General features: G+C 36.3%; 1 protein-coding gene across 17 annotated transcripts in view; it reads left to right on the top strand.

The window, feature by feature from the left end:
- Positions 1 to 27510, top strand: part of MYO9A (myosin IXA) — a 278567-nt gene that overhangs the window by 8920 nt on the left and 242137 nt on the right. For 6 of the 17 annotated variants that reach the window (XM_058541989.1, XM_058541995.1, XM_058541997.1 and 3 more), the window contains exons 2-3: positions 12304 to 12418; positions 13961 to 14202. The exons of 3 other annotated variants lie outside the window; for them this stretch is intronic. The gene's annotated coding sequence lies outside the window, so the exon portion shown is untranslated. Of the gene's footprint in view, positions 1 to 12303; positions 12419 to 13960; positions 14203 to 27510 lie in introns of those variants that run through there. 8 more of the 17 variants (XM_058541984.1, XM_058541983.1, XM_058541988.1 and 5 more) reach the window with 7 other exon arrangements.

Below are 27510 nucleotides of genomic sequence, written 5' to 3'. Positions count from 1 at the left end.
TGAGTGATTCCTTACCTTCGATACCTTACAAGGTATCTTGGTTTGCCGTGAGCTTTTCCTGCTTAGGATAGAACTAGCAATTTCTCCAAGGAGCTCTGCCTCTTTATAGTGGAGGATGACATTTAGAAACTTGGATGCTAAGTATTCTTCTTGTTATGCGGCTGTCATTGTTTCTAGGCCTTGTCAGGAGGGGAAAAAAAGCATGAGGTCATATTGATAATTCTAGTTCAAATTTAACATTGTAGGTTTCTTTCTTCATCTTTTTTTTAAATTATTTTAGTTTTAATCTCTTTTACATTGAAAATCTTAGTTTTTATTAACATTTATATATTTGGCTTTTTTCTAAGTATACCTAAAGTAGCTTCAAAATAAATAAAACTACTGAGTGAAGTTTAAGATTTCTTTGCATTTCATTTTGTCCTCAGAATCTTTTTCACTAAGGATATACTTATTGTTGGTACGATATTCAAAAGTCACTTGAAGTCATTATTTTCTCAGTGTGATTGTTACCATTTGATATGTAGTTAGGTCCATTTGTTTTTCATTTTAGGGTTTGCTTCATCTGTTTTTTGATTTAATATTACCCTTTGAGTATGTAAAACACTTATGTAGTTCAAAAGGAGAAACCAAATGAAAAGGAATATGTAGAAATCTCATTTTTATCCCCATCCCTTCTACTCTGTTTTTTCCTTGCTCCCCTATAGATAACCATTTTTGTAGATTTCTGATCATTACAGTATTTTTTTCTTTCAAAAATAAAATGTATGTGTATGTGTGTATTCTTCTTTCATACATCAATGGTAAGATACTACATTTACTGTTCTGTACCTCTTGGTTTTTTTTTTTTATACTTAACAGTGTATTCTGGAGAGCGTTCCATGTTGGTACATACAGATCTTTCTCATTCTTTTCTATGGAGGCATAATATTCTATTGCGTTGATATACCATAATTTTATTAATGAGTCTGGATCTGATGGGTGTTTAATCTTTTGAACTATAAATAAGTAATGCATGTTGAATAAATTATTTAAAAAATAAAATTTCTTCCCCAAGTAATTGACAAGGAGTTGGTTTGTTCCATAGAGCCTTATAATCTGAGGGCGCTTTGTTGTTGTGTGTTTTTTTGTTGTTGTTAAGAGAATTTCTGGAGACGTAGATATATTTTGGGACATAGGTACATTTTCTTGCCCCTAGCTGTTAGGTGATTGATATGAATGTTAATCTGCTTTAATTGTTTTATGGTACCTGGATCAGAAGGGACAATAGATGATTTACCTGCTTTGTCTCCCTGTGCTTCCTGGCTCCTTGAAGTGTTGGAACTGAAAACCAGAGGTCCTGGGTGTTTTCATGTAAGGATAACTCAAGTTCTGTCTTCGCTGTTTTTTCCCACAATTTCCCCTCTCCTTAACTTTAGCCTTTCTTTTTCGTCTTTTTGCTTTAAATTTCTCAGATTATAGGATTCCAAGCACTTAGTGGACAGCTACTTAACGGTCTAGTAAGGCAAATAAGATGTATACTATGAGTTTAAAGATTAAGAGATCAGGAATACTAAAGGGAGAGGAAAGGGTACCTGTTAGGGTACAAAGAATTAAAGCTCTAGGGCTTGTGAAATAGAAATTGAAAGTTAGGGAACCTAACCATTCAGGTCTAAATTGTCCTTTACCCCAGTGATTGAAAGGGATTTATTTCATTTATTAAACAAAATATTTGAGCATCTACCACTTGTTGTGGTGGGCACTTTGGAAGATACAAAAAATTATGTAATTATAGTAGCTTTTTTTTTTTTTACTGCACACTAGGTACCGGACTTACGTAGGTTGCTTTATTTATTAAATTACTGTAGCAAACGTGCAGTTGATACTTTTCCTTTTATTAATGTATACAGGAGAGTGAATACGTTGTACAGTTTAAAGAAAATTGTGAAGTGAATATTTGTGTTGTCATTACCCAGGTCAACAAACCAGAATTGCCTCTCCCTTATGTCACCCTCCCTTTACCCTTGTCAACATATTCCCCTCTGTGGAGGTAGCTGTTATCCTGACCTTTGTGACTATCTTTTTCTTACTTTGCTTCATAATTTTAAATACCAGGTTATATATCCTTAAACAATATAGTTTAGTTTTCCTGATTTTTGTACTAAATATGAGTATTTTTTGTGACTTTAAAAACTTAGTTAAGCATTTGTGAAGTTAATTCCAAGTTGTTGTAGTTAGCCATAATTCATTAGATTTCATTGTGCTAAAGTATTCCATTGTATGATTATACTACAATTTATTCATTCTAGTTTTGATGGACATTTGAGTTGATTTCAGTTTCTTGCTGTTATACAAACAGTGCTCTTGTGCAACTGCACAAATGTTTCTCTAGAATTTCTAGGAATGGAGTTGCTGGGTTGCGAGGCATGCACATATTTAACTCTGATAATGGCAAAGTGTTTTTCAAAATTATTATTTCAATTTGTACCTCCACCAACACAATGTATGAGCATTCCCATTGCTCTACATTCTCAGCACTTGGTATTGTCAGACTCTAATTTTTGCTAATCTGAAAGATGTGATGGTATCTCATGATTTTAATTTGCATTTCCATGATTACTAATGAAGTTGAATATCTTTTCATAGTCTTTGAGTTTTCTTCTTATGTGATGTGCCTGTGCAAGTTGTTTGCCCAATTTTTTTCTGTTAGTTAGCCTCTGCTTTTCTTACTGATTTTTAGAAATTCTGTGTGTGTTGTGTGTTTTGGTTATTGGTCCTTCAGTTATACCTGTTACAAGTATCTTCTGTTTTTGGCTTGTTATTTCACCCTCTATGGTGCCTGTTGAGCAACAGAATTTCTCAGTTTTAGTATGGTTGAATTTATCAACTCTGGCTAGCAGTTCTTGAATCCTTTTAAAGAAACTCTTTCCTAGGCTGAGGGAAGATGTTCTCCTATATTATCTTCTAAGAGCTTTTAAGTTTTAATCTTTCACAAATTTGGTCTTTACCTGGAATAGATTTTGTAAACAGTGTGAGATCCAGTTTCATCCACCCCCATCCCAAATGGATACTTGATTGTCCCAGCATCGATTTTGAAAAGTTCATCTTTTCTCCACTTATCTGCCATGCCACATCTGACATGTATGAAGTATCCATTTTTGTGTAGTTCTGTTTCTGGGCTTGCTCCTCTGTTCTACTGGTCTATTTGTCTATTCCTGTCCTAGTGACACACTGTCTTAACTACTTGCAGCTTTATAAGTTTTGATATCTGGTAAAGTAAGTCTTCCCAGTTTGCTGTTGTTCTTCAGGAGAGTCTTGGCTGTTTTTGGCCCATTGCACTTGCATATATATTTTAGAATCACTGTGTCAAATTCCACAAAAAAAACCCCAACAAAAAAACATTTGGAATTTTTATTGAGATTGAATTGACTCTATAGGTTAGGGAGAACTGACATTTTTCCAACATTGAGTCTTCTAGTCTATGAACGTGGATATCTTTCTGTTTTTGTAATGATTCATAATAGTCTCATTTTTTCAGTAGAGGTTTTGTACATTATTTGTTAGATTTATTCCTAAGCACTTCATATTTTCTGATGCATTGTAAGTAGTGATACCTTTAAAAGATTATTTTCTAATTGTTTGTTGCTGGTATATAGAAATATAGAACTGATATCAAATTGTATCTGTTAAATTATAGAATTAATAAGAGATTATCTGTAGATTCTTCCAGATTTTCTGTATACACAGTTGTGTCATATGCAAATAATAAGAGTTTTGTTTCTTTCTAGTCTTTATACCTTTTATTATTTTGTCTTACTTTCCTGTGCTGCCTACGACCTCCAGTATAATGTTGATAGAAGTAGATAGGGAATATTCTTGTCTTGTTCCTATCTCAAAGGAAAAATGTTCACCCTTTCCCCATTAAGTATTGCTGTAGATACCTTTTATCAAATTAAGGAAGTTTTCTTCTATTCCTGCTTCGCTAAGACTTCTTTGGAGACATGAATAAATATTGAATTTTTATGGATTTCTTAAAATATAGTTGATTATATTAATTGGCTTTCTGATATTAATATCAGATTTATCTTTGCTTTCTTGGGATATACCTAACTTAATTTATAGTATATTTTACTTACATTGCTGGATTTTGTTTGCTAATATTTCTTTGGGATTTTTGCATACAAGTTCGGAAGTAGAATTGGCTTATGATTTTTCTTTCTTATTGGTCCTTGCTCTATTTTTTGATTTCAGTTATGCCAGCCTCATAAAAAGAATTGGGAAGAATTTATTTAAGATTGGATTATATATTCCTTGAGTATTTGGGAGAACTTGCTGGTAAGGCAGTGTGGCTCTGGAGTTTTCTTTGTGGGAAGACTTTTTTATTATAGAGTCATTAAGTTTTTTTTTTTTTTTTAAGGACCGTTCAGGTTTTCTGTGTCTTCTTGAGTAAGTTTTACTAAGTTATATATTTTTTAGGATTTTTTTTCAATTTCATCTAAATTAAATCCTCTTACCGTTGTAATGTTTGCAGCATGGGTAGTTTTTGCCCCCTTTTTCGTTCGTGATCCCTTTCTCTTTTTTTTTTCCTCATCGTTATTGTCAGAGGTTTGCCAACTTTAGTTCTTTCAAAGACCCAACTTCTGGCTTTGTTGGCCCTTTGTATTGTATGTTTTCTTTTTATTTCTCATTTCTGTTATTTTCTTTTACTTGTCCTGGGTTTATTTTGCTATTCTTTTCTATCTTCTTGAATGGACAGTTTCCTAATTGTTGTTTTTTTCTATCATACCTATTTAGGGTTATAAATTTCCCTGTAAAGTATTGGTTTAGCTGCATCTCTCAAGTTTTGAAATGTAGTATTTCTGTTATAGTTTAGTTAAAAATATTTTTTATTTACGTATTTGTCACAGGGATTATATAGGACTATATATTTATTTATTTTATTCAGGTCACATTGGTTTATAACATATAAATTTCAAGTGTACATCATTATATTTCTACTTCTGTATAAACTGCATCGTGTTCACCACCAAAATAGGACTATATTTTTAAATGTACAATTATGTATTTCCTAGTATGTTAGTTATTTATTGCACCATAACAAATTAAGTCCAAAACTTAGTGGCTTATTATTGTTTACAGTTTTTGTGGGTCAGGAATTCAGGAGCGGTTCAGCTTGGCGGTTCTGCCTCAGTTGCTTTCCTTATGGATTTTTTCATGGGGCTTTTTAGATTTTGTTATGGTATGACTGCTGGAATTCCTGAGGGAGAGAGTGCCAGGTAGAAGCCATGTTCTTGTTTCTGACCTAGCCTCGGAAGCTACTCAGCCTCACTTCAGTGCATTCTGTTGGTTGAGACAGTTATGAAGGTCCATCCAAGTTCAAGGGGGAGAGAACATGGGGAAAAGCGTCAACATCACATTGTAAAAGGGTATATGGGATGGGATATATATTGGTGTGAAAGATACTATTTGTTATTCCTAGTCATCTTTTTGTTACTGATTTCTGTTTGTTTTCGAAGAACACGATGTTACTATTTCAGGGCTCTTCTTTTCTTTTTCTGGATCTCCAATTTACGTATATGTTAGAATTTCTCTCTTTCTTACATGTTTCTTAACCTTGTTTTTTTTATGTTTTTCTGCTTTCACTATGGGTAATTTCTTCCAATATGTCTTTTAGTTCACTAATTTCTCTTCAACTATTCCATTTTATTTTATTTTATTTTTATTTATTTATTTATTTTTACTGAAGAAAATTTGCCCTGAGCTAACATCAATTGCCAGTCTTCCTTTTTTTGCTTCAGGAAGATTCACCCTGAGCTAACATCTGTGCCAGTCTTCCTCTATTTTGTATGTGGGTTGCTGCCACAACATGGCTGCTGACACGTGGTGTAGATCTGCACCCGGGAACCGAACCTGGGCTGCCAAAGTGGAGCACGCCAAACTTAACCACTAGGCCATGGGGCCAACCCCTATTCCATTTTATTTTTAATTTCAATTGTTGTGTTTTACAATTTAGAAGTTCTTTTTAATTCTTTTTCAAATCTTCCAAATCATTTTTTATGGTTCTTGTCTCTTTCAGATATTTTCCAGGCTTGTTTATTGCTTTAAACATTAGTAAGCAGTTATTTTATATTTTGTGTATGATCATATTCAATATCTGAAAATTTTTGCAGATCTGTTTCTATCCTTTGTTTGCTTGCTCTCATTGGTGGTGCTTTGTTTCCTTCTTATTTGGTCTAAATAATGCCTTTTCTTGGGATGTTATTTGTGACATTTGCACCTGCATATTCTAGATGCCTATAACCTGGGTTTTTTTTTTTTTCCATCATCCAGGTGATGTGAATTAGGACCACAAATCTGTGTGTGTGTGTGTGTGTGTGTGTGTGTGTGTGTAGGGTAGTGGTAACTGAGGTGGCAGTGTGTGTCTTGTGGTTATAACTCAAGGCAAACTGTGGCCTGTGCCACCTGTTTTTATAAGGTCGCAAGCTAAGAATGGTTTTTACATTTTTAAATGATTGGAAAAAAAGAAAAATATTTTGCAACATGTGAAAAGTACATGAAACTCAAATTTCAGTGCCCGTAAATAAAATTTTATTGGAACGCAGCCATGCTCATTTGTTTCTATATTGCCTGTTTTCATGCTATGACGACAGAGTTGCATGGTTGCAACAGAGATCATGTGGCCTCTAAAGCCTAAAGTATTTATATCTGGCCTTTTACAGAAAAAGTTATAACTTGTCAGGAAATCTCCTTCCCCTTTTCCTTTACAGCTCAGTGTCAAAGCAGCTTTCCATTCAGTTCTTAGGGGATAGGTTAGAATGGGACAGGTTTACTTTGGTTCATTTTATGAGTTCCAGTCATATGGTATAGGGTCGGCTGTCATACTCACTACCTAGGGTGGGTCCTGGGCTTGGCTTCTTTTTTTTTTTTTTTTTTTAAATGTTTATTTATTTATTTTTTCCCCCAAAGCCCCAGTAGATAGTTGTATGTCATAGCTGCACATCCTTCTAGTTGCTGTATGTGGGACGCGGCCTCAGCATGGCCAGAGAAGCGGTGCGTCCGTGCACGCCCGGGATCCGAACCCGGGCGGCCAGCAGTGGAGCACGCGCACTTAACCACTAAGCCACAGGGCCGGCCCATTGGCTTCTGACTTTATGAGACTGTGAAAACCTAAGCCCAAGTTGGCTTTGTTCAGGAGCTAACTTGCCTTTAGCTCTCTGCTTACCTTTCTGAATTCCTGCCCTTTCTTATGTTTTGGCCTTATAATTCCTTACTGTATTGTCAGCTCTTTGATACGTTTAAGGATATATATTTTCTATTTTATTTAGTTAAAAAAAACTCAGTGGGTGTTTTGTTCTAAGAAATTGACTATATTATTGGAGATTGATATTCTTTTTTGAATATGAAGAAATTAAGGCTCAGAGAGATAGAGTAGCTTGTCCCAAAGTTATATTACTAGTAAGTAGCAGACAGCGACTTTGACTTTAGGAAGCTTATTTATGATCTAGGAGTGTGAGCAGTTGGGATTGCACATTCTTTCCCATGTTCGCAGTACCGTCATGAGGATTTCTGCTGCTTGGGCCATGCAGGAGAAGTGTCTCAGTTACAGAGGACAAGAAAGGCATAAAATACTCAAAAGCTATTTGGCAAGGAAAACTAACACCATATATAGATACTTGAGAGCTAAAAAATGTTGGAAAAGAAATGGAAAATTTTATTGACTCTATAAAAGACAATAAAATTTAGTAAATTTGCCGTGTTAACTATATGAATCAAAGATGAATGTTGACCTTTCAATTGTGCACCTACTTTGTAGCAGTCATTGTTTTTTATATGCATTATCACATTTAATTTCATAGCAACTATGAGTTAGGTGATGATGGTGTTATCTTTTAACAAGTATGCAAACATTTAGGGAACATGGTTTATTATTTACCCAAGATTACACAGCTAGTAAGTGCTAAAAGTAGGATCTGAACCCTTGTGTGACTATAAAGCCCATGTTTTTCCCACAAAATTATATTGCAAAAAAAAAAAGTCTCTAAATGGTTAATGGAGATTTTATGGAAATATATGGTTAACATTTCTATACTTATATGAGAGTCCCTCAGGCTTTCATTTAGAGGTTTGTCTTGTTTTAGACAATTCAAATAAGTATTTGGTTTCTAAGGTCATGTGGATTAGAAGCAGCAATGAGAACAGAGGGACATTTGTAGGTTGTTATGCTGACAGCATGAAAAGCTTTTCTATAAACTAAAAATAAGCCAATCTGGTGATATTGAGGATAGGGACACACAACCTTGCTAATCTATGTCAGTAGTTTCTGTGAATATTACTGTATCATATAAAAATTGACATTTATTACAAGATTCCAAATTCTTAAGAAATGAATAAATTATTTTCAGTATACTCTGCTTAAAAAGATATAAAGTTAGAAGTATGTTCTAGAAATAATTTCATCCAGAGTATTTGAAAACAACAACTTCGAATGCTTAAAGAGCTGAAATTCCGATTTGTTGCAAGACTTAGATTTCTGGAATGATTTCTCTAAAAGTTCAGAATAGCTAAAATTTTACTGGTGTGCTAATAAGTAATTTGTGGTTTGTTATCTATCTGATTTTAATTACCATGCAGTAAAATAATGATTAACTTGCACTTTTATTTTATATAAAACTGGTAACTTCTTTTCATGAGTACTCACTCTTCATAAGTTATTAATTTAGCATTGTTATTGCACAGTTTAACAAAGTAGAGGTAAGACTGTTTAGAATCCCAGTTGAAGCTGTTGGCACCATATAGTTTTTGACACATGGTGAATGATGGCACCTTTTTAAAAAGACCAAAACCCAAGAAAACTTGTAAGATTGAATTTTTCTCTAAGTGATCTGGCAACATTGCTGTTGGTAAGGTCAAGATCTTAAAGGAATAAAAATGATCCATTTTTCTGTAATGTTTTGACTTTTGAGGCAGTAAGGCAATATTTGATGAGTATTTTGAAGTGTTAGTTGTTCAGGGTAACATTCAAATGAGAACAAAATTTTAGGCTTAATTTTTGAGTAAGTTGGTAAGGAGTACTCTATTCTCTGATCATACTCCGACCTTTGGAAGGCTGTTCTTTGCAAATATGCACATTGTTGGTAAGAGAAGGGAGACTGGATGACTGGATAAATGAGCGCAGACATATTAATGTAAGTAGAAAAATCAGCTGTTAGCACATGCTTTGTTGATATAAAAGCTGGACTCTTTTCTTTTTTTTTTTTCTGATTTTAGCCTTTGAGATATTAATAATTATCGGACAGTCTGCATTTTTTTTTTTTTTTGATGGGGAAGTTCAGCCCTGAGCTAACATCCATGCCAATCCTTCTCATCTTGCTGAGGAAGACTGGCCCTGAGCTAACATCCATGCCCATCTTTCTCCACTTTATGTGGGACGCCGCCACAGCGTGGCCTGACAAGTGGTGCATTGGTGCATGCCTGGGGTCCGAACCTGGGCCGCCAGCAGCAGAGCGTGTGCACTTAACCACTATGCCACAGGGTCGGCCCCTGGAGTCTCTTTAGATAGTAGTTGAAGAGCAGTGTTTTTTCACTTTGATAAGCTACTTAGAGTTAACATTTGAATTTTCCCAACTCAAGAAACAGCTGCAACAGTCAGAAAAAAATTGCCTACTAGTGTGAGCAATAAGATAAATAATTGGCAGAAACCAGCATGTATTGGTTTGTTCACTGAGTGGAAGTGCTCTCATTGGTTGGTGATGCTTCTAAGTGCCTAATGTCAACAGTCCCAAGGCTAAGAAGTATACATGAAGCACCTGGTAAAGGAGTGAGTGAGGGGGGAAAAAGGTGTCCAAGTGGCAAATACGTCAGATTACAAATTTGGTAGTGTGTTGGAGAATAGACCTCTGACAGTGGTAAATACTAAGAGCAGAGATCAGACAGACATGATTACCATCGAGAGGATGGAAGAGAAAGGAACTTGAGTATATTTGAAGCTCTGTTGGAAAAAGAAAGTCATACATTGACAACTAGGCACAGGTCATTGTACTTCTTAGGCAATGGCAGAAAACTAGAGTTAGTAACCTATAGAGTTCATTATAATACAGTGCCAAGTTAGGGTGTATTAATAATTGTGTACCAAAGACTGCTATATAGTTGTATTAGTTTGCTAGGGCTGCCATAACAAAATACCACAGACTGGGTGACTTAAACAACAGAATTTTATTTTCTCACAGTTCTGGAAGCTGAAAGTCCAAGATCAAGGTGTTGTCAGCTTTGGTTTCTCCTAAGGCCTCTCCTTGGCTTGCAGATGGCTACTTTTTGCTGTGTCTTCACATGGCCTTTTCTCTGTACACATGCATCCTTGGTGACTCTTCTTTTTATAAAGACGCTAGTCCTATTGGATTAGGGTCCTACCCTGATGACCTCATTTAACCATAATTACCTCTTTAAAGGTCCTACCTCCAAATACAGTCATATTAGGGGTTAGGGCTTCAACCCCTTATGAATTTTTGAGGAACACAGTTCAGTCCATAACAGCAGTAGTGAAAACCCAAACAACAGAACAGAATAGAAGGTAAGTTTTATCTAGAGAAAGGCATAGTGGAAAAGAATATGAGAAAGAAAAGACAAGCATGGGATAGTTTTGATGGTCTGGTACATTATTAGTCTATCTATGTCATAATAGCATATCTCAGATCAGTTCTTTGCATATTCTGAAATAATGGATGCTGTTGAATGTTGTGTTGCAATTTTGCTGGTGTAATGTTCATCAGAGTGTCATACTGTACCCTAGGTTTTTTTTTTTGTTTTTTGGTAGGGGGAGGGGTCTAGGAGTCAGCTAAGTAATGAAAGAGGAGGATACAATGGAAATACCATAATCATTGTAGGGATGGAATTATTGATAAACTAGGACTCAGCAAATAGTGCTTTTTCCTTGCCTGGTCAGTCACAATTGAGTGATTTAAAATTCCTTGTAGGGGCTGGCCCTGTGGCTTAGCGGTTGGGTGTGTGCGCTCTGCTACTGGCAGCCTGGGTTTGGATCCTGGGTGCGCACCAACGTGCTGCTTGTCTGGCTATGCTGGGGCGGCGTCCCACATACAGTGACTAGAAGGATGTGCAACTATGACATACAACTATCTACTGGGGCTTCGGGGAGAAAAAGGGGAAAAAAAATAAAATAAAATTCCTTGTAAGTGTGGAAATATTTACAGATAAAACCCTACATCCAGTGTTAATTTATGCCAAGGCTGTATATACTTAAAGGTTTAGAAAACATTTTGAATTTTTTCTTCAAATTCTGAAGCCTACTCTTAAAACCTAGAAATAGCCAACTTAAAAAATTAGTGTAGATTCTCCTAACAAAGATTAAGACATACAGATTAGGTGCACTCACACTACTCCCATCCTTCCAGCCTGTTCTCTTCCAATGGTTTTTCCATACTGTTACCTTCCTAGAGCTGCTCTTTTCAGTTTAGTATATATCTTTTCAGCTAGTTATCTTTGCATTTACTTATGTACATATATATGCACTTGTAGAACATGTATCATCTTGTTTTAAAAAACATAAATGTGTCATGTCCTTTGTCCTATATCCATTTTCAAGTAAAAGATCTAAGGAACTGTTTAGTATTTCATTTTTGAAAATTAAGGTATAATTTACATACAGTAAAATGTCTAAATCTTAGAGTGTACGGGTTGATGACTTTATAAACGTTTGTTAAAAATTTATTTTTCATTAATAGACTTTCTTTTTAAAAAGCAGTTTTAGGTTTACAGAAAAATTAAGCAGGAAGTACAGAGAGTTCCCCTATACCTCTTCACCCCATCCCTCTAGTTTCCCTTATTGTTAACATCATGCATTAGTGTGGTCTATTTGTTACAATTTATGAGCTAATATTAATACATTATTATTAATTGAAAAAGTCCATAGTTTACATTAGGGTTCACTCTTTGTGTTGTACATCCTGTGGGTTTTGACAAATATGTAAAGACATGTCTCCACCATTATAGTATCATACCAGATAGTTTCATTGTCGTAAAAATCTCTTGTGCTTCACCTGTTCATCCTTCCATCCTTCGTCCTAAACCCTGGCAACCACTGATCTTTTTACTGTCTTCATATTTTTGCCTTTTCCAGAGTGTCATATAATGGGAATCATATAGTATGAAGCTTTTTCAGATTGGGTTCTTTCACTTAGTAATATACATTTAAGGTTCCTCCCTGTATTTTCATGGCTTGATAGCTTATTTTTCTTTATCACTGACTATTAGATTGTATGATACCGTAGTTTGTTTATCCATTCACCTTTTGAAGAACATCTTGGTTTCTTCCAGGTTTTGACAGTTATGATTAAAGCTGCTGTGAACATCAGTGTACAGATTTTTGTGTGGACGTAAGTTTTCAACTCATTTGGGTAAATATCAAGGAGTGTGATCGCTGGATTGTATGGTAAGAGTATGTTTAGTATGTAAGAAACTGCCAAACTGTCTTCCAAAAGCAGCTGTACTATTTTGCATTCCTACCAACAATGAATGGGAATTCCTGTTGCTCTACGTCCTCACCGGCATTTGGTGTTTACATTGTTTTGGGTTTTTGCCATTCTGTTAGGTTTTAGGTGTGTTGTACTATCTCATTGTTTTAATTTTAAATTTTCTAATGACATACGATGTTAAGCATCTTTTCATATGCTTATTTGCCATCCGTATGTCTTTGGTGAGGCATCCAGATCTTTTTCCCATTTTAATTGTTTTGTTTTTGCTGAGGAAGATTTCCCCTGAGCTAACATCTGTTGCCAATCTTCCTTTTTTTGTATGTGGGCCGCTGCCACAGCATGGCCACTGACAGACACGTAGTGTAGGTCCATGCTGGGAACTGAACCCCGGCCGCCAAAGCAGAGTGTGCCAAACTTAACCATTAGGCCACCGGATCTGGCCTGGGTTGTTTGTTTTTTTATTGTTAAGTTTTTTTTGTGTGTGTGAGGAAGATTGTCCCTGTGCCAACATCCCTTGCCAGTCCTCCTCTTTTTGCTGAGGAAGATTATCCCTGAGCTAACATCTGTGCCCATCTTCCTCTATTCTGCATGTGGGATACCGCCACAGCACGGCTTGATGAGTGGTGCGTACGTCCGCACCTGGGATTGGAACCTGCTAACCTTGGGCTGCTGAAGCAGAGCACGCGATCTTAACCACTGCATCACTGGGCTGGCCCCCTTCAATTTTAAGAGTTCTTTGTATGTTTTGAATACCAGTCCTTTATCAGATATTTCTTTTGTAAAAATTTTCTCCCAGTCTGTGGCTTGTTGTTTTATTCTCTTGGGTGTTTTTTGCAGAGCAGAATTTGATTTTAATGAAGTCCAATTTATCAATTATTATCTTTTTATGGCTTTTACTTTTGGTGTTGTATTTAAAAAGTCATTACCAAACCCAAGGTTATCTAGATTTTTCCCCTATGCTATCTTCTAGGAGTTTTTGTTTTACGTTTAAGTCTGTGATCCATTTTGAGTTAATTTTTGTGAAAGATGTAAGGTTTATATCTATATAAAAGTATTTTCTTTGCATGTAGATGTCTTGCTGTTCCAGCATCATTTGTTGAAAAGACTGTCCTTTCTGCATTGAATTGCCTTTGCTCCTTTGTCGGCGACCTCTTGACTGTATTTGTGTGGGTCTGTTTCTGGGCTGTGTTTTCTGTTCCATTGATCTGTTTGTCTATTCTTTTGGCAGTACCAACGGTATTGATTACTGTAGCTTTATAATAAATCTTGAAGGCCTGTTGTTGTCTGCTTCTCCAACTTTGTTTTTCTTCTTCAATATTATGTTGGCTATTCTGGGTCTTTTGCCTTTCCATATAAACTTTATAATCAGTATATATTCACAAAATAACTTGCTAGGATTTTGATTGGGATTGTGTTGAATCTATAGATCAATTTGGGGAAAGTTTGCATCTTAATAATATTGAGTCTTTGTATTCTTTTTTTTTTTTTTCGTGAGGAAGATCAGCCCTGAGCGAACATCTGCCAATCCTCCTCTTTTTGCTGAGGAAGACCGGCCCTGGGCTAACATCCATGCCCATCTTCCTCCACTTTATATGGGATGCTACCACAGCATGGCTTGACAAGCGGTGCGTCAGTGCGTGCCCAGGATCCGAACCAGCGAACCCCGGGCTGCCGCAGCAGAGCGCACACACTTAACTGCTTGTGCCACTGGGCCGGCCCAGTCTTTGTATTCTTGAACATGGTATATATCTCTCTGTATTTTAAGATTGTCTTCAGTTTCTTTCAGCAAAATTTCATAGTATTTAGGTTAGAAGTATTTCACATATTTTTGCTAACTTTATTGCTAAGTGTTTGCTATTTTGTGTGTGTGTGTGTGTGTGTGTGTGTGAGGAAGATCAGCCCTGAGCTAACGTCCATGCTAATCCTCCTCTTTTTGCTGAGGAAGACTGGCTCTGAGCTAACATCTATTGCCAATCCTCCTCCTTTTTTTTTTTCCTAAAGCCCCAGTAGATAGTTGTATGCCATAGTTGCACATCCCTCTAGTTGCTATATGTGGGATGTGGCCTCAGCATGGCCAGAGAAGCAGTGCATCGGTGCGCGCCGGGATCCGAACCCGGGCTGCCAGTAGCGGAGTGCGTGCACTTAACCGCTAAGCCATGGGGCTGGCCCCAGTGTTGGCTATTTTTGATTCTATTATAAATGGTATTGTTTTTTAAATTTCATTTTTCCAGTTAAGTCTTGTTAGTATTTAGAATTTACTTGATTTGTGTATATTGTACTTGTGTTATTTGAACATGATAAATTAAATTATTAGTTTTAGTAGTTTGACTATTCCTTTGGATCCTCTGTGTATAATATCATGTTATCTGAGAATAAAGATAGTTTTAATTCTTCCTTCCCACTCTTTATGCCTTTAGTGCTTCCTGGCACTGGCTGTTATCTCTAGTACAGTTCTGACTAGAAGTGGTGAGAGTGGACATACCCATCTTGTTCCCAACATTTTCTAGTACTCTTCATTCTTTCCTGCAGATCCATACTTCCATTTGAGATTCTTCTCTTTCAGTCAGAAGAAATTCCTTTAGTATTTCCTGTATGCCTGCTGGTGATGAGTTCTCTCAGCTTTTGCTTGTCTGAAAATATCTTTAGTTTAACCTTCATGTTTAAAGGATATTTTTGTAAGATTTAGAAATCTAGGTTGGCGGTTGTTTTTCTTTCGGCAGTTAAAACATAATATCTGTTGTTGTCTAGCTTCTATTGTTTTTGATAAAAAGTCAGCTGTCATTCTTGTTACCCTGAATGTCATATGTCCTTTTTCTTTGGATACTTTTAAGATTTTTCTCTTTATTTTTTATTTTACTAGTTTTACTACATGTACCTAGGTGTAATTTTCTGTTTATGTATTTTGTTTGTGATTTGTTGAGTTTTTTGGGTCTGTGGGTATAGTTTTACATCAATTTTGGAAAAATTCTGGCATTTTCTTTTCAAATATTTCTTCTGTCCCATTCTCTTTTTCATCTCTTTCCAGACTGTTTGATATTGCCTCACAGGTCTCTGACTCTCTAATCATGAACCTTTTTGTTTGTTTAATTCTTTTTTGTCTATGCTTTAGTTTGGGTAAGTTCTGTTGATCTCTTGAATTCAGTGATCTTTTCTGTGTCTTGTCTGTTGTTAAGCCTATTCAGCAACCTTTTCATTTCAGATATTGTATTTTTTAGTTTGAGAATTTCCATTTGGCTCTTTTTTTCGAGTTTCAATTTCTCTGCCAAAATAAATTAAATCCATATTTTTCCAAACATATCTTTATAAGATTTATTTTAATGTCTTTGCTAATTCCCGCATTTGAGTCTTGTGTGGATTTGTTTTGACTTTTTTCTCTTGTCTATGGGTCACATTTTCATAATTTTTGAACATCCTCTCATTTTTATTGTATGTGAACATTATATATAAAAAGAACAGTGAGAATGAAGTTTATAACTTCATTCCTCCTGGAAGAGGACATGCTAAGTCCTCCGACAGACCAGAAGGGTCAGGGGCTAATGTCTTCACTCTGACATAGAATTGAATTGTATCTGGACTGGGTTACAGCTATTGTTAATTTTGGTTTCCAGTGTTTTGAGGATGGATTCAGTCTCCACCCTACAACAGAGCTTGGGATTTAAGTACAGCTAGATTCTAGAGATCTCTTTATAGCCCTGCACTTGGCTTTCCATTCACCAGAAGATCCCACTCTGCCTTCCTAGTCTACTCCTAGATTTATGCACATTGCTGCATAATCTGTGAGAGCTCCATGGGGAAGAATTTTTAGGTTGTGTTGATTAGCTCTACTTCTGGGGCTCCTCTGGATTTCAGTCCATTATATCAGTCGATAGGGTTGTTCGCCCCTTTGTTCACCATGGCTGTAGAGTTGAAAGTAGTCACTTGTCTCTTTACCTAGAAAAGGCTTGTCCCTCTCTGGATTTGAGTCTCTTTAGACTTCTTTGTGTTCTCAGCTGTCTTATGGGTTTAACAAATTGATTTTGTAGTTCATCCAGCTTTTATTTTTATATTTTTTATAGTGAGAATGATTCACTCTTGTGACCTATATTCTAACTGGAAAGGAAACCATTAGCATGGCATTATTAGTTTAGTTAAAAATTTTATTAGTTTCTTCATCTGTGCAGATTGAAAATGTGGTATTCCATTAATTCCGTAATAGCATTAACAAATTTGCTGGCATGATTTTTTTTCATTTCAATGATATAAACTATAGGGAGCATGATTAATTTTTTATTATTATCACACAGGAATGCCCAGTCAAATCTAACTTTCCATCAGTTAATTTTTTTCTGGATTTCAGCTTTTATGAGTAAAAGGCGGGTGATATGAGGATAAGTTTTTGTTTATGGCTGTTTTCTCACTACAAGGGCAGAGTTGAGTACAATAGATGGGAAAGAGACCATGTGACCTACAAAGCCTGACATATTTACTCTCTGGCCCTTTGCAGAAAAAGTTTGCTGACCCCTGCACTAGACCATGGTTAAATGCCAATGAATAGTATTGTAAGTTAAATAACTTGTCCCAGGTCACACAGCTACTTTTCTTTAGCTACTTTTTTTTCAGAATTTTGTGTAGAGTCTTTTAATTTCAGCTGACTGTGATACCAAGTTTACGTATTACTTGTCATTGTTGGCATTTCCTGTTAGTTGCTTTCTGTTAGTAGATACCTCAATTCCATCTGTAAAAGTTGTCCAAATAGAGAAAGATTACTGTATATCAGTGCTGTTTTTTTTCTTTTAACTCCCCGAGGGCTTTTGCTATAAAATCATTGCCATGATGAACCATTGCTAAACAGCTAATTCCAGCTATAGTTTATGTATTTGTTTGTTTCAGGTATAGTGTGGCTCTTGCTAATCTAAATTTCTTCTTTCAGTTCTTATGAGACTGTCATTGATATTTTAATTTAGATTCTCTTGAGATGTGAATAGAAGTGATGTGTTGGCTCTATGGAATAGATTTACTAGAGCAGGGACTATTCCCCAATGCATTACTTGGTTATGATTTTTTGATGTTCCATGGACCCTGATAATTGTGGTGGTAGTTGGTTGAGATAGGTACTTACTGGATTATCCTAGTTATAGGAGCCACTAAAATGATTTTTAAGTATCTAAGGCAAATGTTTCAAGTTTTTGATCTTGGTATAGGTCTTATGATCGTTAGAGGTAAATACTAATTTAATGGAAGGTCACACTTGAAGAGTAGTTAGCAGTGGCTTGACTTTAACTTCTGGGAACAGATGATTTACTATATCTCTACAATGTCTTAAATATTCATATTATTAGAGGATGATACTGTAAAAATAGATTACTAACCATGAATGATTTATAATAGAAAAGATAAGATGTCTGCTCATACATAGGTAATGGAATATTCAATAATGATGATGATGATACTTGCCAACACTTATATGCTGCTTTTACTGTGTGCCAGATATTGTTTTAAATTCTTTTTATATGTTAACTTATCTCTCAGACTAACCCCATGAGGAAATTGAGGGGGGACAAATACATGTCCAGACTTAACCAGCTGCAATAATAAACACAGAAATGATCATAAATTATTTCTATGGTTTCAAATACATAGGTCATTTCTCTATTCTTATTTGGCTTCATTTTCTGCTTCTTGAAATACTTCTCTTTCCTGACCCTTCATTTGCCTTTTGGTTTTCCTCTGCTTAGATGTGTCATCTAGAGCAGGCTGTTTATCCTTTGTTCTTCAGTTTCTTCATTTGAAAATGGTGATAATAGTGCTTACCTCCACAAAGTTGTTCTAAGATTTAATGACTCAAATGAGTAGTTTGGCACATAATAAGTATTCTAAGGGTTAACCATTATTACTATGACTGCTGTTACTGCCATGTGTTTTAAAGTCATTAGCTGCTCTGTTTTTGACTTCCCTTCTTTCTCTGCTGGTCTGCTAAACATTGGCAACCCACAGGGCTTGGTCATAGTTCCTTTTCTCTATCTGCAGTTTCTTTGTATGTGAGTCCATCTAGTCTGATGGCTTAAAATACCATCCATAAGCTGATGATTACCAGATGTGTATTATCTCTGGCCCTTTCCTCATTTGTTTTCCAGACTTGTATATCAAGTTGCTTACATAATATTTCCACTTGGATATCCCATAGGCATTTTAGACTTAATATGGCCAAAGGCATGCTAAACCATATTTCCCCCTCCCTTCTAAACAACAACAAAAACAACACCAACAAATGAACATAAACAAACTCGTTCTTCTTCCTCTTCCCCATTTCAGTAAATAGAACCACTATTTACCAAGTTGCTTTCAGTCAGATAAACCTAGGTGTTACGTTTGTTCTCACATCTAATCCATCAGTGAGTCCAGAATACATATCCAATCTGTCTACTTCTTTCTGTGTCCACTGTTATGGCTCTATCCCACAACCATTATCTTTTGCCTGGACTGCTACAACAACCTCCTAACTAGTCTCCCTGCCTCTGCTTCTTCCTCCTTCCCTCTTCTAATCTATTCTCTTTCAAGCAATTGGAGTAATCTTTTAAACACATAAATCAGGTTATATTATTCCCTGTATATAAAAAAACAAAACAAAACAATACCCAGAGGCTTTCTTTTACATTTAGAGTAAAATCACATACTGCAAGGTACTACACAATCCAACTGCTTCCTACCTCTGACCTCATCTCTCACCATTTTCCTCTTTGTATACTTTCTTCAGCCACGCCAGCCTCCTTTCTGTTCCTCAGCCATGCCAAGTTTGTTTCTGATTTAGACATTTTACACTACCTATTCATGTTAGCCTGGAGTATTTGTCCCATATGTTAGCATGGTGGTTTCCTTTATGTCCTATAGGCTTCTCTTCACTTCCCAGAGGCTTCCCTGAGTGCTACTGATAACTAAAATAGCATAACTAAGCCCTTTAGTATAATGATAGACAAACTACTGCCCACAGGCCAAATCTTGCAGGTGGCCTATTTTTGTATTGTCTGAAAGCTAAAAATGGCTTTTACATTTTGAAACATTTAGAAGAGTAAAACAAGACACACAAAAAACTTGAATATGTGACAGGCTTTATGTGACCCACAAGCCTAAAATATTTACTCTCTGTGGTGTTTTACAGAAAAAGAACTTATGGCTATCCAAAATTACTTTGTTCATTCGTTTCCTTGGTATTTTTTTGAGCTCAGAATGCTTAATTGTTGAAGGGTTTTGGAACATCACTTAAGTTGTCTAGAATGAAGGAATCAAGGAACAATAGTTAAAAAGAACATTAGAGTCATTGTTAAAAGAGTAGAAAAGTAAGACAGATAAAAAATGTAGTAGGGACAAAGACTAAAGAGTTTGTGGGACTGGTCCCAAAGGGGACAAGAGGAGATGGTCTGTTAAAAGGATTTACTGCTCACATGACTCTGAAAGCCCCCCAGAATCATTATATGGAGGATTCAAATTTCAGTTTAAAGTATACTTGTGAAACTATTCAAGTCATTAGGAGTATGCACATCTGAAAAACCACTAAGTACTTGAAAGATGTCATATTATGGAAGTATGTGTTCCATAGACAAAGTAGTAGAGTTGAAAGATATTCCTAGGCTAAGCTCCTAATTAAGTGCTGAATTCTTGTTTCACAAGCTTAGGAATGTGGAAAGTGGTGCTGAGTCTCAGCATTTTGATATGCACTTTATAGTCATTCAGTATATCTGTCTTGTCAACAGGATTGCCAAAATATACAGACATTTGTGGAGCTCATAAATGGATCAACCCATAAATGAACTCCCCTGGTCTCTGTTTCTTAGTGAAAGTCGAAGGAAGAGGTGCTCAAACGGAAGAGGGTATCTTGAAAGAAACTGAAGGAATAAAAATTTATAAATATGTGAATTAAGAAAAATAAATCATCTCTCCGTTTTGTTTTGCTTTGCTCCCATATTTACTGCTGGGTGTAAGTAATGTATGTTTTTGTTGTCTATCCTATCTTCCCCTACTCTCCTGTCTATTTCAACAGCCTGATAAGTAGTTTACCACAAATTATATAATTGCTTTTGAATCCCTTTTATATTTTGGTTCCATGATAGTGGGGATTGTGAGGTATGACCCTTTGTAAAAGAGTTTCATGTATTTATTCAACAAACATTTTTTGAAATAAGAAAAACCCTGCCCCCATAAACCTATAGATTAGTAGGGGATACTACCAAATATGCACTAAGTGATTAGATATACAATTTTGGAGTGCAGTGGCAAGGCTCAACTCAAACATCACTATTGCAAAGAAGCCTTCCTTAGGACCTGAGAGCGTCTCCCAGTATCCCCTTATTTACCAGTCCCTATGTTAGAGAAAATGTGATGCTGAGGTGTAGTGGGGTCAGAAGACTTGATCTCTGCTCTCTAAGAGCTTATGATTTCATAGAGGAAATATGACATGTACCTTATTAACTATAATATAAGGCAGTTTATGAAAGGCAAAAGTAGCATAGCAGTTAAGAACTCAAATTCTAGGGCTTGACCACTGAGGTGCAAATCTTGGCTCTGCCATTTACTGGCCTGTAACCTTGGATAAATGGCAACCTTTATGTGCTTCAATTTCCTGTTCTGTAAAATGGGGATAATAATAGTACACATTTTATTAGTATTGTTACAAGGATTAAATGATTTAAGTATAGAATATGCTTTTGCTATATGAGTGTTCGTTGCTGTTATTATTAATTATCATGTTTCTTTTTTTTTTTTTAAAGATTTTATTTATTTATTTATTTTCCCCCCAAAGCCCCAGTAGATAGTTGTATATCATAGTTGCACAGCCTTCTAGCTGCTGTATGTGGGACGCGGCCCCAGCATGGCCGGAGAAGCGGTGCGTCTGTGCGCGCCCGGGATCCGAACCCGGGCCGCCAGCAGCGGAGCGCGCGCACTTAACCGCTAAGCCACGGGGCCGGCCCTCATGTTTCTTATTTGTGCTAAGTGTAGTGTATTGGTTAGGCAGTTGGGACCTGGTTTCTAATCCCAAATCATCCACATACTAGTTATATTATCTTGTGAATGTCACATAACCTCTCTGGAACTGGTTTCTTCATCTGTAAATGAGGATAATAGCACACATTTCTCATTAAATGAAGTAATACATATAAGGCATACAGTACAGTATCTAACTATATATACTCAATAAAGAGGAGATATTTTTCTTAAAGCCGTGAAGGAAATAAAGATGTTACAGAATTTCAGAGAAGTGAAGTACTGCTGAGATGTAGCATGTTCCTGAGCTCATAGGAGTCACTAAATGCACGTTCACTTAATACATTTATGTAGAGATTGGGAGCCTAGGGAAGAAAGCTGTGTGAAGTAGAGTTTTCTTTCCACGAGCACTGTGGAAGGGTAATTTGATAGTCTTGTAGGCAAATATTATTGAACTAGCTAGTAAAAGGAAACCTCAGAATACATAACCTAGAAGAGAAAATCATTTATAATTTTCTTTTCTTTTCCAATTACAAATAGAATTTTTGTATTTTCATTAAGAATTCTAGGGGCCGGCCTGGTGGTGTAGTGGTTAAGTTTGTGTGCTCCGCTTAGGCAGCCCGGGGTTCGAGGGTTCGGATCCCAGGCGCGGACCTATGTACTGCTCATCAAGCCATGCTGCGGTGGTGTCCCGCATATAAAATAGAGGAAGATTAGCACGGATGTTAGCTCAGCGACAAACTTCCTCAAGCAAACAGAGGAGGATTGGCAACAGATGTTAGCTCAGGGCCCATCTTCCTCATAAAAAAAACCCAAAAAACCCAAAAAGAATTCTGAAGAATTGTAGGATTCTTAGTCTGTCAAGCTATGCATTGTATTATAATTATGAATAACTATGCGTTGTATGTAATTAAACTTGAGGGGGCTTCTATGGAGTAGAAAATTTGCTGAGTAAAACAATACAAAAATTTTTTTGTAGCCTTAAAAGATTTTTATTAGAATGAGTAAATATTTCAAAGCTCTGGAATTTTATTACCTAAATTGATAAAAGCACAGAAGCTTCATGAGTACTCCATCCATATTATATTGGTGTATGAAGAAAAAAATCTCATTTTACACACAATGGAAATATATCTTGTAGAAGGAGAGATTTTAAGTTAAGAGTCACGTTTTGGTTATAGTCTGGTCTCTACATGGTGTCTCAGTAGAATGGCAAAAAGTCAGGTTGTTTTGAAATTGTTAAAATAATGTAATATTTTAAAAATAAATCTTTGGACTGGTATTTAAATTAGATGCTAATTTTTATACTTCCCCCAGGTATTTAGTGATTATAGTAAGGTGTAATTTTGAGACATTCTTAACTTATACAGTAATAGCAATGTTAGATAATAGACATTTATTTGATTGAATACCATTTTAACTTCAAATAACCAATCTCATTAGTTACGCTAAAGTTTTTCCTTTCTTTCTTTATTGAGATATGAGGTACAGTAAAGTGCACAAGTCTGCAGTGTTCCCAGTTTAAAAATTATATGTATATACCTGCTTATCTACATAAGGCTTCCTTTTGTGCCCTGCCTCCATAACTCCCCCTCCCCTAAAGGTAACCATGCTTCTGAAGTTTATAACCGTAGATTTATTTTGTCTGTTTGTGAACTTTATATAAATGGGATAGTTTAGTATGTATCTTTTTGTATCTGGCTTTTTTCACTCAACTCTATGTCTGTGAGATTCATGTTGTGTGTATCAGCAGTTTGGTCTTTTTTAATGCTATATTGTATTCCATTTATTAATTTCGTTGATGGATGTTTTGATTGTTTTCATTTTTTTGGCTATTGTTTTATGAATGAAGCTGCAGTGAACATTCTTGTACACATCTTTTCGTGGATATAAGTCATTTTGGTGGAGGTTTGGTAGTATCCCATTGTAATTTTGATTTGCATTTCTCTGATGACTAATGATATTTTATTAGTCAACTGTTACTGCTTAACAAACAAACTGAAAATCACCAGTGGTATATAACAAACAATAGGTATTTATTTCTCGGTCATGATTTTATGGGTCAGCTGGGTTAGCTTTGCTCTGTGTATCTCATCTTCCTTCTGGCATTAGTAGGCTAGATGAGGCATGTTCTCATGGTGGTGGCACAAGCACAAGAAGGCATCCGTAGCTGGCCAAGCATATTTCAAGACCTTGGTTGTGTCATGTCTGCTGACCTCCCACTCTCCACACTAAGTCATGTGGTTTAGCCCAGATTTAAGGGATGGGCAGGTATACTTCTCCAGTGGACATGAGGGTAGGTGGTCAATATTTTTGAACAGTAGTCTAATCTACCACAGATGTTGTTTTTCATATCTTTATTGGCTATCTGGATATCCTCTTTTCTTAACAGCTACTCTTCCATATATGTTGTGAGGCATGCTTACTGTATCAGCAACATTGATTACCTCCTTAGGAAAGGACTTTGATTACTTGCTCACCTTTAAAGCTAGACATTGTCAAATTATTGTTGAAAATAGCTCTTACAGGAAGTCAAATAAAGTGGAATATACATTGAAAATAGATGAGTAAGTTAGTAGGAAAAAAGGTATAGTGAAGTTTAATAAAATGACTACTTTAAGCAATAAAAACGATTGCTAAAATACATAAATTAATGTGTATGTGAATGTTTATTCCTTCAACAGATATATTTTTGAGCTGTGGATACTTGTGGTGGAAAAGACAAAGTCTTTTACTGTTCAGTGGGGAAGTCAGACAATAAACAAGAAAACAAATACTAATATAATTCTAGGTAGTGTATCAAGTTCTCTGATTAAAAATAAATCAAGATAAGAAGAATAGAGTGGGGATAGAGGGTTATTTTAAATAGGGCGGTAAAGAAAAGCCTCTCTGAGGAGTTGGCATTTGAGCAGAGACCTCAGTGATAAGAAAGAAGGTCCAGGTGGAGGGAGCAGGAAGGAAGTGTAAAGCTTCTGAAACAGGAATAAGTTTAAACACAGAAAAAAGACCAGTGAGGCTGGAGTGGGGTGGAGTGAGGGAAAGATGAAGTTAGGCCACAGTGCGAGGTTTCAGTTTTATTTAATTGTTTTATGGAGAGCCATTGAGGGATTTGAAAGAAGAGCGGCATGATCTGATTTACCTTTAAAAAGGACGACTCTGCCTGTTGTATGTAAAACAGACTATAGTGGAATAACGATAGAAGCAAGATTATCACACTCTTTCACTAATTCAGAGGAGAGAATGATAGTGGGCTTAAACTAAGTGATAGAGATGATTCTGGTAAAAAATGGCTAGATTCACAATATATTTTAAAGATAGGCCAATAGTACTTATTGATGGATTGAATATAAGAAGAATTTCCTTACAAGGGAGGAGTTGGAAAACTTTTGTAGTGGAAAAATTTTATTAGTTAGGGTAGGCTAACTGCTGTAACTAGACAAACCTTAAATATCAGTGGCTCTACACAATACAAGTATTTATTTATTTATTTATTTCCCCCCCCCAAAGCCCCAGTAGATAGTTTAGATAGTTGTATGTCATAGCTGCACATCCTTCTAGTTGCTGTATGTGGGATGCGGCCTCAGCATGGCCGGAGAAGCGGTGCCTTGGTGCGCGCCCGGGATCGAACCCGGGCTGCCAGCGGCGGAGCGCGCGCACTTAACCGCTAAGCCACGGGGCCAGCCCCTACACAATACAAGTTTACTTCTTATTTACATCACAGTCAAATGTAGGTGGATGGGGGTTGGGGTGTTGGTGGGTGCTCTTCTCTTTGTGGTCATTTGGGACCCAGGGTCCTTCCATCTAGTGGCTCTGTATCCCTTCAGACCTTAGAGCTTTTCCCTGGATTCTCTCCATTCTTCTAGCTGAAAAGGAAAGGCTGACTCTTTTTTTAGGGGCTTTTATTGGCTCAGCCTGAAGGGGATGTATATCACCCTTGCCCACATACCACTGGCCTGGGACTTGGTCACATGAGCACACGTAACTAACTGTAAGAAAGGTTGGGAAATATAGTCTGGTTGTATGCCCAGGAAGAGGAGGAAATAATTTGAAAAAGTATTTGGGGACTTTTGGGAAAAAAATCATTACAAAATACATAGTTTGCAAAGTTGGAAAATACAGATATTTACATATCTAAGTAAGGTACATATATGTTTATAAATGTGATTATACATTAGTGTGGTAGTAACTATATTTATTTGTAGAGCATTTTTTTGCTTTTTGGTGAGGAAGATTAGCCCTGAGCTAACATCTGTTGCCAATCCCCCTCTTTTTGCTGAGGAAGATTGGCCCTGGGCTAACATCTGTGCCCATCTTCCTCTACTTTATATGTGGGATGCCTGCCACAGCATGACTTGATAAGTGGTGCATAGGTCCGCGCCCAGGATCCGAACTTGCAAACCCTGGGCCCACTATGCCACCGGGCCGGCGCCTGTAGAACATTTTAATTGTAAGTACCAAAAAATGAAGAAACATGAATATTAACTTGGGAACACCACTTTCCCAGAGTTATTTTTCTAAAATAAATTCAAATGTAGCTCTCTTCCCATGAAATTTACAGCTGTACACAAATCAGTATTGTTTTCTCGAGGGGGACCCTGCCTTGACAGTAGAATGTTCTCTTTTTAATATGTACTCGTGAGGCCTTTGCTTTGAGGGTTTTTTTTTTTTTTTTTTTTTTGCAGTGAAGCTAGATTTTTATTTTTTAGACGTACATTTGCCTGATTCTGTTCTTCCATTCCTCTTGTCACTGAATGATAATTAATGATCTTGCTTGCTAACATTCATCAATAGATCCCTATGATAAAGCAAGTATAATGAGAAAGGATACTTTTTTTTTCTTCTTGGAAAATAACCTTGAGAACTTGATAAAAAAGTAGAAACAACAGTCTAGATTTTTTGGAAGTTAAATTTTATTAGCACACAGACACAAAACTGCATTGAAAATCTTTGGTTATTTTTTATCCTTTTAACTGAAATTCTAATTTAAACGAAACTCTGTATTCCCTGACTCTGTTTTCTGTCTTCACCACAGTTTTCCTCTATAATTAGTCCCTTCTAACTCAGTCTAGTGAATAACATCATAAGCTGGCCTATTCTGAACCACACCCTACTGACCACAGCAACTGTCTCACCACATTGTTTCCCTCTGTTAGCATATACTTTTGAAATAACTACTTTGGGATAGGGAATAAAAAGTATTAAATAATTTTCTTCATAAAAGATACAGGAATGTCTGATTGCTATATAAGTGCCAGTAATGTGCTTAATTCTTTATATGCACAGTTTTATTCTCACAGTCAGTCATTTATCCCTACATCATCATTGAGTAATCTCCTTTTTCTCTGCTGATTTGAAATGCCATCTTTATCATAAAGTAAATTTTCATAGATTTTTTTGCTTTTTAAACCTTAATTTTCTGATTTGAAAGGTAATAGTTTGTTCCCTGTCTCAGAGAATTGCTGTTCAACTCAAATGAGGCAACGTATGTTGAACTTATTTATTTATTTATTTATTTATTTTTGTGTGTGTGTGTGAGGAGATCAGCCCTGAGCTAACATCCGCCAATCCTCCTCTTTTTTTGCTGAGGAAGACGGCCCTGGGCTAACATCGGTGCCTATCTTCCTCCACTTTATATGGGACGCCGCCACAGCATGGCTTACCAAGCAGTACTTCGGTGCGTGCCCGGGATCCGAACCAGCGAACCCCGGGCCGCCGCAGCGGAGCGCGCGCACTTAACCGCTTGCGCCACCGGGCCGGCCCCTGTTGAACTTATTTTTGATGAAAACTGTAAAAGGAAATTTTGAAGATTTCCCCTAAGCCTAATATTTTTATCCATTTTTAGTATATGTATACCTTTATATACAATTTTATATTTTATGTTTTTTTATTTGACATTATATTATACATTCCTTTCCATATTTATGCAAGGCTGGCATTGTAAATATCCTTCACTATCCAAATCTGTTTAATTGTTCAGTTTGGATAGTGAATTTGGATGTTAGGGGGTACTGCCTTATTGGAATCTATTTGGTTCCCCAAGTTTGGATGGGAAATAACATGATAGTGAAGGAAGAATCTAAAAGTTTATTCAAAT

Source organism: Diceros bicornis, chromosome 5 (assembly GCF_020826845.1).
Source record: "Diceros bicornis minor isolate mBicDic1 chromosome 5, mDicBic1.mat.cur, whole genome shotgun sequence".
NCBI lineage: Eukaryota > Metazoa > Chordata > Mammalia > Perissodactyla > Rhinocerotidae > Diceros > Diceros bicornis.
Note: the sequence above shows the minus strand (reverse complement) of the source record. Positions and strands in the feature narration are given on the sequence as shown.